The sequence below is a fragment of the Dasypus novemcinctus genome, chromosome 5 (assembly GCF_030445035.2).
Source record: "Dasypus novemcinctus isolate mDasNov1 chromosome 5, mDasNov1.1.hap2, whole genome shotgun sequence".
Classification (NCBI taxonomy): domain Eukaryota; kingdom Metazoa; phylum Chordata; class Mammalia; order Cingulata; family Dasypodidae; genus Dasypus; species Dasypus novemcinctus.
This window is the reverse complement of record NC_080677.1, coordinates 87,110,723-87,123,014: the sequence shown is the minus strand read 5'-3', so window position 1 is coordinate 87,123,014 and position 12,292 is coordinate 87,110,723. Positions and strand designations below refer to the sequence as shown.

Genomic DNA, 12,292 nt, shown 5'->3' with positions numbered 1-12,292 from the left:
TTTCTCTCTCCTACCTTTGCGGAGAGGTTTTGGAATTGGGAGTTTCCATTCTTAGTTCTATTTCAACAGCAGATTCCAAATGTTCAAAGTATTTTATAGTGGCCTTATTTATGTCTTACTGGGATCAGAATTATAGTGAAATCCAGATATTACATTTAAATAAGCACTACTTACTGAGAGGTTCAAACCAACAAACTATGATCACTTCTCTATGCCTCCTCCAATGACTGAAGAATTAGAACTAGAAGAGATGGGCTGGACTTTCAGTGCTGTGTTTTGTTTAAATGATGATGGAGGCAAACACAGGAATGCAGGGTGACCTGAGAAAAATTTGAGGAGTAGGAATGGAAGGATTAAGATGGTACCCACACATGTATGACCAAATGATTTTTGACAAGGATGCCATGTCCACTCAATGGGGAAAGAATAGTATATTCAACAAATGATGCTAGGAAACTGGATATATACTTGTAAATTAATGAAATTAGACTGCTACCTCACATTATATACAAAATTTAACTCAAAATGGATCAAGGCCCTAAGAATAAGAGCTAAAACCATCTAACTCTTAGAAGAAAACAGGGGAGAATCTTCAGGACCTTGTAATAGCAGGGATTCTTAGACATGGCATCAAAAGCATGAGCAACAAAAGAAATACATTGGACTTCATCAAATTAAAAACTTTTGGACTTCAAAGGGCACTATCAAGAAAGTGAAAAGGCAACCAACAGAATGGGAGAAAATAATTGTTAACCATATAACTCATAAGGGTTATTATCCAGAATATAAAAAGAACTCTTACAACTCAACAACAAAAAGACAACCCAATTAATAGATGGACAAAGGAATTAAATAGACATTTTCCCAAAGAGGATATACAGGTAGCTAATAAGCACACAAAAAGATACTCGACCTCACTGGTCATCAGAGAAATGCAAATCAAAACCACAGTGAGGTACCACTTCATACTCACTAAAATGTCTATTTAAAAAATGGATAATAATAAATGTTGGTGAGAATGTGAACTTGGAACACTCAAGCATTGTTGGTAGTTATGTAAAATGGTATAGCACCCATGGAAAAAATATTTGGTGGTTCCTCAATGTTAAACATAGAATTATCATATGACCCAACATTTCTGCTCTTTGGTATATACACCAAAGAATTCAAGTAGGGACTCAAACGGATACTTGTATAGCAATGTTCAGCATCGACCACAAAAGTCAAAAGGTGGAAGCAACCTAAGTGATTATCCATAGATGAATGGATAAACAAAATGAGGGGTAGATATAAAATGGACTAGTCTTCAGGCATAAAAAGGGATGATGTTCTGATACATGCTATATCATGAATGAAACTTGAAAACAGTATGCTAAGAGAAATAAACCAGGTATAAAAGGCCAAATTTGTATGATTCTCTATATATGAAATATCTAGAATATGCAAATTCAGAGACTACAAGAATATGAGAGTTTACCAGAGCCTGAGGGGTGGAGAAATGGGGAGTTATTTTTTAAAGGATATAGAGTTCTGTTTTGGGTGATGAAAAAGTTTTAGTAGTGGAAAATAGAAATGGTAGCACAAAATTATGAAATTAACTAATGCCACTGATTTGTTCACATAACAATTGTTAAAATGGCAAATTGAATGATATATACACACACACACACATATACACTACAATAAAAAAATTAAAAAGATAAGATGTAGAGGACCAGCAGTGCACTGATTTGTATTAACATGTTTTATAAAGGGGTACCTGGAAGGAAGAGAAAACAAGGATTGTGAGGAAAATAATTTCTCAGAGGTGGCTAAAACTGACTAAGAGTATGGAAATTTAAAGCCATCTTTCTGTGCCTGCCCCCCTTTTTTGGTTATAGTTTTTATTGTTTTTTTTCCTTTTGGTTTATGTCTTTCATCCCTCAAATCATTTTAAATTTAGAATTTGTTTAGGATTATAATAAGCATAAGAAAACTTCTTGGAGTGTGATTTCTGAAGTCAAAAGACATTTGGAATGAGAGCTTAAAGGATTGATGAACATTTCATGAGACCAATATAAAGGAATATAATGGATATATGGTCACATTTTAAAATTTACTGTTAAACCAGGAAGAGTCCTCACCTGAACATGTGATATTAGTCGTTACATCACACTTAGTACGCTATAGATTTTTTTTTTAATTTGCCTTTCCTCCCCACCCCTGCCCCCAGTTGGTCTGCTGTCTGTGTCCATTCGCTATGTGTTCTTCTGTGACCGCTTCTATCCTTATCAGTGGCACTGGGAATCTGTGTTTCTTTTTGTTGTGTCATCTTGTTGTGTCAGCTCTCCGTGTGTGCAGTGCCATTCTTGGGCAGGCTGCACTTTCTTTCACACTGGGCAGCTCTCCTTACGGGGTGCACTCCTTGCACGTGGGGCTCCCCTACATGGGGGACACTCCTGCGTGGCACGGCACTCCTTGCATGCATCAGCACTGCACATGGGCCAGCTCCACACGGGTCAAGGAGGCCCAGGGTTTGAATCGCAGACCTCCCATGTGGTAGGCAGATGCCCTATCCATTGGGCCAAGTCCACTTTCAAGTACACTATAAATTTCAAATTATAATTGACTCTTACACAAATATAAAATGAACATATGTTAAATATTTTCAATTTTTCCTTTACCTAATTAATAAAAGAACTAGTAAGATATTAAAATCAGTTCAAAGAAAAATCTGAAGAATTGACATACATAGGGAAATCCTGAAATTAAGTTGTTAATAGATGCAAAGTAATTAATATCCTATAGGGAGAAGGCATCCAGATTGGAAAGGAAGAAGTAAAACTATCTCTATTTACAGAAGACATGACCCTTTATATTTTGAAAAATGCCAGGACTTCCAGGAAGATGGAGGATTAGAGTGGCAGAGAGCTCACTTCTCTCCCAGAAAAATACCTATAGGACAGAAAAACTGCCTGGCAAACTGTTCTAGGGCATAAGACACCTGGGGAAGGCTCTACAACACCCAAAAGAGAGAGGAGTAAAGGAAAAGAACTCAGATGACTGGGAAGAGCTCATGAGTAAAGTTGCAGCAGCCACTGCTGCTGCTGTCCATCTGGCCAACCTGAAAGCAGACAGCAGCAGGTCCTCCAGCCCCTGGGAGGTGGCTACAGACTGAGGGGATTGCAGGGGTCCTCTTCCCCAAGAAAGAGGAAAAGGAGGGACACAGCCTACAGCAAATTCAGATTTGGGCTAGCAAACTCTGTCTGCTGCATCCCTGGGGTCCCGCACTTCAAGGCCTGGTGGGGCTGCAACATTGTTTATCCTAAGGGTCCCTAAAGAGTTAAAGATACCCTGGCTTCTCAAACACTCTTCCTACTGACCTGGACTGATTGCTGCTGACATGGAAGGAGGTAGGAAGGAGGGAGGGGAGGTTCTGAGAAAGTTTGATTTGCCAGGCTTGGCTCTCAGTAGCCTGCCTTGAAGGACATAATATTCTTGGTTCTGCTCCACCCACCACAGCTGGGTTACAGTGAATGCATTCTCCCCTGGCATCTGGGGTCTGATGCTCCATCTGCTGGCAGACCAGGAAAATGCATGCAAAGAAGGGAAGCAGATTTGGCTCAACTGATAAGAGAGTCTGCCTACCACATGGGAGGTCCAAAGTTCAAATCCAGGGCCTCCTGGTCTGTGTGGTGCTCTGGTCCATGCACAGTGCTGATGTGCTCAAGGAGCACCATGCCACACAGGGGTGTCCCCTGTGTAGGGGAGCCCCATGCACAAGGAAGGCACCCCATAAGGAGAACCACCCAGTACGAAAGAAAGTGTAGCCTGTCCAGGAATAGCGCCACATACTCGGAGAGCTGATGCAGCAAGATGATGCAACAAAAAGACACACAAATTCCCAGTGCCACTGACAAGAATGGAAGCAGACACAGAAGAATACACAGTGAATGAACACAGAGAGCAGACAACTAGGGGGTTGGGGTGGGAAGGGGAGAGAAATAAATTTTTAAAAATCTTAAAAATAAAAGAGGCAATGTGGTGCCCTTACTGTCCCCCTCTCCAAGGCCCTTCGCACTGGCCTGTACCCCATTACTGGGCCCATAGTCCTAGTTTAAGCAGTTAAATAGGAGTGATCCTAAAGATCTAGAATAAGTTGAAACAAGAATCAAAGAATGCTGGTAGCACACAGCTATTTATAGTAAATCCCTAGGTAAGAGAGAGAAACTGACCATCTAAGTAAATTTACCATTATAATTAGATGCCTAAAATTACAAGCCATGATAAGAAAAAGGAAGATATAGCTAAGATAAAGGAACAAATCAAAGCTTCAAATGAGACACATCTTAAAACAACTAATCAATGATGTTCATACAAATCTCCTAAATCAAATCAAGTAGTGGAAAGACAACATGGCTAAAGAAATAAAAGATATTAAGATGACACTGGGGGAGCACAAATAAGACTTTATAAAGTTGAACAGAAAAATAACAGCTTATAGGAATGAAAGAAAATAGGTAAGATCAAAAATACAATAGAGACATAAAATAGCAGATTAGAAATAATAGAAGAACCAGTGAAATAGAGGGAAGAACAGCTGAAATTGGAGAGAGAGAATAGAGGAAAAATAATGGAAAAAACTGAGCTGGGCCAAGTCCGCTTCCCAGCCAAGAATTCTTTATCTGGCAAAACTGTCCTTCAAATATGATGGTGAGTTTAAAATATTCACAGATAAACAGAAACTAAGAGAGTTCGTGAAAAGAATCTGGCTTTTCGGGAAACACTAAAGGGAATTCTGCAGCCAGAAAAGATAAGACAGGAGAGAGTGTCTTGGAGGAATGTGTAGAAGGGAAGACTATCAGAAAGGATAACTAAGAGGATAAAAAGACAAAATAAGATATGACATATGAAAGCCAAAGGATAAAATACTTGAAGCAAATACCACCTTTACAATAATAACACTGATGTGAATGTTCTAAAGTTTTCAGTCAAAAGACATAGGCAGACAGAATGGATAAAAAAGCAAAAACAAAAACCATGAGCCACCCATATGCTGTTTGCAGGAGACTCATCTTTGACCCAAGGATGCAAATAGGATGAAAGTGAATGGTTAGAAAAAGATGTTTCATGTAAACTGTAATCAAAAGAGCAGGAGTAGCTACACTGGTATCAGCAAAATAAACTTTAAATACAAAAAAGTGATGAGATACAGAAGTTCATTATATATTAATTAAGGGGACAATCCACCAGGAAGGAGTAATGGTCATAAATATATATGCATCTAACCAGGGAGCCCAAAAATACAGGAGACAAACTAGCAAAATTGAAAGTCTACAAAAATAATTGGAGACTTCAACACACCACTCATAGCAATATGTAAAACAACTAGACAGAAGATCAATAAAGAAATAGAGAACTTGAATGTAGGACAAAAGAGCTGGACCTGACAGACATATAGAGAATATTGCAACCCAAATCAGTATCGTATCAAGTGCTGATGGATCTTTCTCCAGGATAGACTATATGTTGTGTCAAAAACAGGTCTCAATAAATATAAAATGATTGAAATTATACAAAGAACCTTCTCTGATCATAATGGAATGAAACTGGAAATCAATAGTGGTGTGAAAGGGGAAATTTGCAAATATATGGAGGCTAAGCAAGACACTCCTAAACAATCAGCGGGTCAAAGAAGAATATGCAAGTGAAATTAGAAGATATCAAGACAAATAAACAAGAACACAACTTATCAAAACTTATGGATACCGCAAAGGCAATGCTGAGAGGGAAATTTATAGCCCTCAATGCCTATATTTAAAAAAAAGAAGAACTAAAATCAAAGACCTAACTGAACACCTGGAAGAACTAGAAAAATAGAGCAAACCAATCCCAAAGCAAGCAGAAAGAAAGGAATAAGGATATAGTGAAAAAGGAACACTCATTCACTATTGGTGGGAATGTAGAATGGTGCAGCCTCTGCAGAAAAGTTTGGCAGTAACTCAAGAAGCTGAAAACAGAATTGCCATATGATCCAGCAATCCCATTACTAGGAATATACTCAGAAGAATGAAAGCAAGGATGCAAACTGACAATTGCACACCGATGTTCGTAGCAGCATTATACATGATTGCTAAAATATGGACATAGACTATGTGTCTATAAATGGGTGAATGGATAAACAAAATGTGGTATATACCTACAATGGAATACTATTCAGCCATAAAAAGGAATGAAGTTCTCATATATGCAACAACTTGGATGGACCTTGAAGACATTATGTTAAGTGAAATAAGCCAGACACAAAAGGACAAATATTGTATGGGCTTATTAATATGAACTAAATATGATGAGTAAACTCACTGGGGTAAACCATAGATCAGGGGTTCTCAAAAAAGGGATTCATGAGCTTGAAATGAAATTTTTAAAAAACATTATTCTTGTGGGGACATGTTGGTGTAGATGTGATAAATTTATTAAATAATACACAATATATTAGGAAGGGGTCTGTGGTTTGTATCTGACTGGCAAACGGATCTGTGGAACAAAAAAGGTTAAGAACCCCTGCCCTAAGTATAGGCTACTAGAGATAGAATGTGGGTTGAGATAGGTAGTTCATCCTTAATCTATGTAGAATTTTTCATAAGGTTTATTATAAAAGTTTGGAAATGAATGCAGTTGATGTTAATACATTAGTCAGTATAACACTGCTGATTTATCAATAAGAATGTGGTTGAAAAGGGTAGCCTGTGGACATAAATGTCCATTGAAAGGAAGCTAAGGAATAATCCACAGCCTGTAGAAAGTGATTCCAGTGGGGATGAATATTGTGGTCAATAATATAAATATAAGAATGTTCTTCTTTTACAAAGTATTAAGAATATGGTGTGGGAAGTGGATGTGGCTCAAGCAGTTGGGCATCCACCTACCATATGAGAGGTCCCAGATTCAGTTCCCAGTGCCTCCTAATGAAGACAAGCAAGACAGCAAGCTAATGTGATAGGCTGGCATGGTGAGCTGATGCAACAAGATGATGCAATGAGATGATACAATGAAGAGACACAACAAGGAAACAAAATGAGGTACACAACAAGCAGGAGGGGAGGTGGCTCAAGTGATTGGGGACCTCCCAGTGCCTCCTAAAAAGAAGAGGAGCATACAACAAATAGAGCAGACTGAGCACAAACAACGACACGGGTGGGGGAAGAAATAAATAAATAAATCTTAAAAAAAGAGAATATGGTGATACAAGGGAAAATTTATGACTAATGTAACCTATGGATGATAGGTAACAGTAACACCGTAATATTTTTTCAGCAATGGCAAAGAAGATATATCAATTCTAAGAGTCAACAATAGGGGAGGTCTAAGGGCACATGGGATTTTTTTCCTTTTGAAGTAATGAAAACATTCTATAATTGACAACTCTGTGATGAAAATGAGCACCACTGACTGTACACTTTGAATGGATTGTACAAAGCATGGGGCTGTATAGCATACTGAACCCTATGGTGGAAGATGGACTGTAGTTAACAGAATATGAGAACTTTCTCTCATGAACAATAAATATATAATATTAATACAGGGTGTTAATCAGGTAGGTTGGGGGAAAATATACCAAATGTAAGATATTAGCTATAGTTAATAGTAAATTTTTTTGTTAGGTCAATAAAAAGAATTTATTGATAAACGGGGAGAAAGAACAGAGCTTGCTGAGAAATGAGAGAGAAGGACAATGGAAATAGACACCATGATTTGATGCAGGTTCCTCTAGGCAGAGAGCAGTAGTAGTATTTTGATGATGCTCTTTCAGAGTTTGTAACAAATGTTTCACAACAATGCAAGGTGTTGGTGGTGGGGTGATATATGGGAACCTGTGTGATGATATGCATTGTTTGTTTTGTAAGTTTACAACTTTCACTATGCACTTATTGTTTATGAATGTTCATGAATGAATGATATACTTTTTAATAAAAATTTTAATGAAAAAAGTGGTTAAAATGGGATATGTTGAGTTGTGCATGTGTTACTATAATAAAAAATTTATAAATATATATCCTATATGGCTATGGTATTCTACTATAGAACTATTGTGACTCTAGTGATGGAAGAAATTGTATCCTTGATATGGAGACAGTGGCCACAGTAGTTGCTGAACACTGGAAGAGGGAAGAAGAGAAGTGATGTGGGGACATTTTTGGGACTTGGAGTTGTCCTAAATAATATTGCAGGGACAGATGCTGGACATTATATATCCTGCCATAACCCACTGAATGGACTAGGGAAGAGTGTAAACTACAATGTAAACTATAATCCATGCAGTACAGCAGTGCTCCAAGATGTATTCACCAAATGCAATGAATGTGCCACAATGATGAAAGACGTTGTTGATATGGGAGGAATATGATGGGGTGGGGTGTGGGGTATATGGGAACCTCTTATATTTTTTACTGTAACAGATTTGTGATCTATGCATCTTTAAAAAAAGACAATAAAAAATCTAAAAATATATATATATAATATTTTGGGATCCTCTTGTAAAAGATAGAAATCAATTTTAACTTTAAATTAACTTGCATTTCTATGGAAGAGAATAATTTATATTATTATGGACAAAAACATTTGCACTGTTATCAGTTTTCTACAACTTAACTTCTATTCCTACAGAGCTGTAAAATCACCTAGGCAATTAAAGATAATTAAAAGTTCACATCCCTCCAGAATCAGTTAATTCCCAGAGGGTCTCTTAGACAGTACCCAGCATTCCACTGAAAGGATACCCATTAATCTGTTTTGCTCATTTCCAAGTCTTTGACAATTTCATGACACTCTATTATTCAATCATTAATTGGTTTATTAATGTAGTTATTAAATAAATATGTACTCAGAGCCTACCATATGTCAGGAATTTTGATTAACACTGAATACATTTGTAGTTGTGAACAGACTCAATTCCATACCTCATAGGACTTAGTCTATGGAATAAATACACTTTAATCAATTAATCACAAAACAAATGCACAGTTAGAAATTTGGTAAATATTAGAAGACTCTAACCTAGTCTAGTGGGATTTCAAAAGCAATTAATTCCTTTGGTGGGCATTACCATGCATGCTGAAGCCACTCAGACTGGTTTAGCTTCTTATCTGAGAGTGCTCTTAGGGAAGTCATTTCAATCATTCTGTGCTTCAGTTTTCTCAGACTTGGGGGATGATAAAATCTGCTCCCTGGGGCCTGTGAATTTATTAAATTTTATTGTATCAGGAACTTGGTGAACCCCTTTCCTCTCTCATATTTTTTTTTTTTTCAAGTTAATTTTTATTTACAAGCATACCAATACTCATCAAGCAGAAACTCCCCACTTTTCTCCTCCCTCATCCCTGGTAACCTAGACTCTAGTCTATTTTATATCTGTGAATGTGTTATTTCTAGATATCTCATATAAGTGACACCATAAAGTACTTGTCTTTGTTTACTTCACTGAGCATATTTCAAGGTTCATCCATGTTGCAGCAGGCCTCAGAATTTTATTCTTTCTTATGACCAAGAGATATTTAATTGTGTGTATGCACCAAATTTTGTTCATCCATTCATTTGTTGGGCACTTGTGTTGTTTACAGCTTTTGTCTATTGTGAATAATTGTGATATGAGTATCTGTTTGAGACCTTGTCTTCACTTTCTTTCTTTTCTTTTCTTTTTTTTTTTCGGGGCCCTACACGTTCAGAGAACCTTCTCTAGTAACGAACTATAGAAATGATCCCTGAAAGTATAGTCCTTGTTTTCACTTTCTTTGGGTATATGTCGAGAACTGGAATTGCCAGGTTCTATATTTAATTTTTGAGAAACTGCTATATTATTTTCCACAGTGGCTACACCATTATGCATTCCCATCAATAATGCACAAGAGTTCAAATTTCTCTGCCTTATTTTCAACATATTACTTTCTTTTTTTTTTTTTTAACAATAGTCATCCTACTACGTATGAAGTGGTATCACACTGTGGCTTTGATTTGCATTTCCCTAATGGTTAATGATGTTGAACATTTTTTCATACTCTTGCACACACTAAAATGAAGAATGAAAAACTCATAGGCAATTAACAACCATTGCTTCTTTTCTTTTCCTTCTTGAGAGAGCAAGAAAAATTAGATCTTTAGGGCATAGTGTAGTAGTTAGAGGAGGCTGTGTGGATGCTAGAGAGAAGAGCTCGATGTAGGTTTGGGAAAGAACAAAAAATTGGGTTAAAATACCACAGAAGGGAAATGTGGAGGTGTTAGAAGGAACTTTTGGCCTACTCTGAAATTTTTCCCAGAGACAGTACTGTTACTTGGGTGAGAAAGAGAGCTGGGTAGAATACAATATCAATTCATCTTGTGACTCCTGGGCATTTCCTGCTGCCAACTACAAGGTGCATAATAAACTCTTTTCCAGGGTCCATGATCCTTGATGGTAAAGAAAACAAGTCTGCTAATCAGTAAACTATGAAAGTGTGTGTCTGTGTGTTTATCTAGAGAGATGTTTTATAACTCTGTTTTGTATCGTAGAATCTGGAATTAGAAATTTCTTTTCAGAGGATGCCATTCAGAAATATTTTATCTTCACAATACTCGTCACAATCTGAAATTATCAAGCTTATTTCCCTGTCTGTTGTCTGTGTTCCCCATTGGAATATAAGATTTCATCTCTCATTTACTGCTTTAGTATCAGTGCCTAGAACAGAGATGGCTCAAAGATACTCCACCATAAATACCTGTTGAATAAATGGTTGCTGTGTTCAGTTCCTAAAGCAGCCTACAGGTATAGTTTTTGATGTTTTTTCCCCATGGGTAAATTAGAACTATATTAGCTCTATATTTTATTTTTATATTTTATTATTTTTAATAAGTAATACTTTCATAGCATTCAAAATTCATAAAGTACAAAAAAGTATTTAGTGAAAAATTACCCATACTTCTGTTCCCAGAAACTCAATTCCCCAGCCAGAGGTGAACAGAGTTATCAGTTTCTTTTTTTCCCTTAGTCTTGGAAAATTTAATTGAAAAATTAAAGGGTTGGAATACTGTTTTCTAAAGTGCCTTACTGAATTCAACCCAAAACCTAAATAGAAAAATATGCCTCCTGTATTTTAAACTCCTGGAAGTTAGTGGTAATGTCTTGCTCATTTTGTCAGCCTTCATAGTACCTTGAACACAAAAGGTGTTCACCAAATGCACACTGAATTGAAATAAGAATATGGTGATTAAATTATGAGACTTTACGTGTACTGTCAAAAGTTATTTCATTCTGGTAGAATGTGTTCCAAGATAGTGACATGCTTAGTTTTTAATCTCATTACTTCAATCTATTTAACAATCTAAATTTCAGATCATCCCTGTTTTGTCTTCCTTTCCTTCCCAAACCTCCTGTTTTCAACTTGGTCTTCCAGATCACCTAGACTAGCTTAAATTCCCTCTCAATTCCCTTTGTGATTGCTCTCAAAAACACTGTATGTTTCACTTTTCAATTATCACAATTATATTTGATGGATCTGAAAAACTCTTCAATTTGAGTCTTTACATAGACCCTAAGTTCTGCCAGGACAAAATTTTTGTCTATTTTATCCATAATTGCATCTGTAGTACCTAGCAAAATGCCTGGAACTTAATAAATACTCAATAAACATTTGTTAAGTATATATATGAATCTCACCATGCATCTCCTCTCTCCAATGGCTTCCAAGTAGAAAAGATTTTTGACAAACTTAGAGAGTCAGTATAAAGTACTATTAAGGGAAGCAGATTTGGCCTAACAGATAAGGTGTCTGCCTACCACCTGGGAGGTCCAAGTTTCAAACCGACGGCCTCCTAATCCATGGGATGAGCTGGCCCACACACAGTGCTGATGTGCGCAAGGAGTACCATGCCATGCGGGGGTGTCCCTCAGGTAGAGGAGGCCCACACGCAAAGAATGCATCCCATAAGGAGAGTTGCCCAGTGCAAAAACAGTGCAGCCTACCCAGGAATGGTGCCGCACACATGGAGAGTGATGCAGCAAGAAGACACACAACAAAAATGAGACACAGATTCTGGGTGCCGCTGACAAGAATACAAGCGGACACAGAAGAAGACACAGCGAAAGGACACAGAGAGCAGACAATGGGGGGAAGGGGAGAGAAATAAACAAATAAACAAACAATAAATAAAGTACTATTAAGAAACAGAGCAATAAAGACAGCCTGCTTGGATTTGAATTCTAACCCCATTGCTTTTTTTTTTTTTTTAATATTTATTTATTATTATTATTTTTAATTACATTAAAAAAAAATATGAGGTC

At 37.0% G+C, this 12,292-nt stretch overlaps 1 pseudogene; it reads right to left on the bottom strand.

Moving 5' to 3' along the window:
* Positions 1-9,652: 9,652 nt before the first annotated feature.
* LOC111760047 (small nucleolar RNA U3) lies at positions 9,653-9,756 on the bottom strand (annotated as a pseudogene).
* Positions 9,757-12,292: the final 2,536 nt, after the last annotated feature.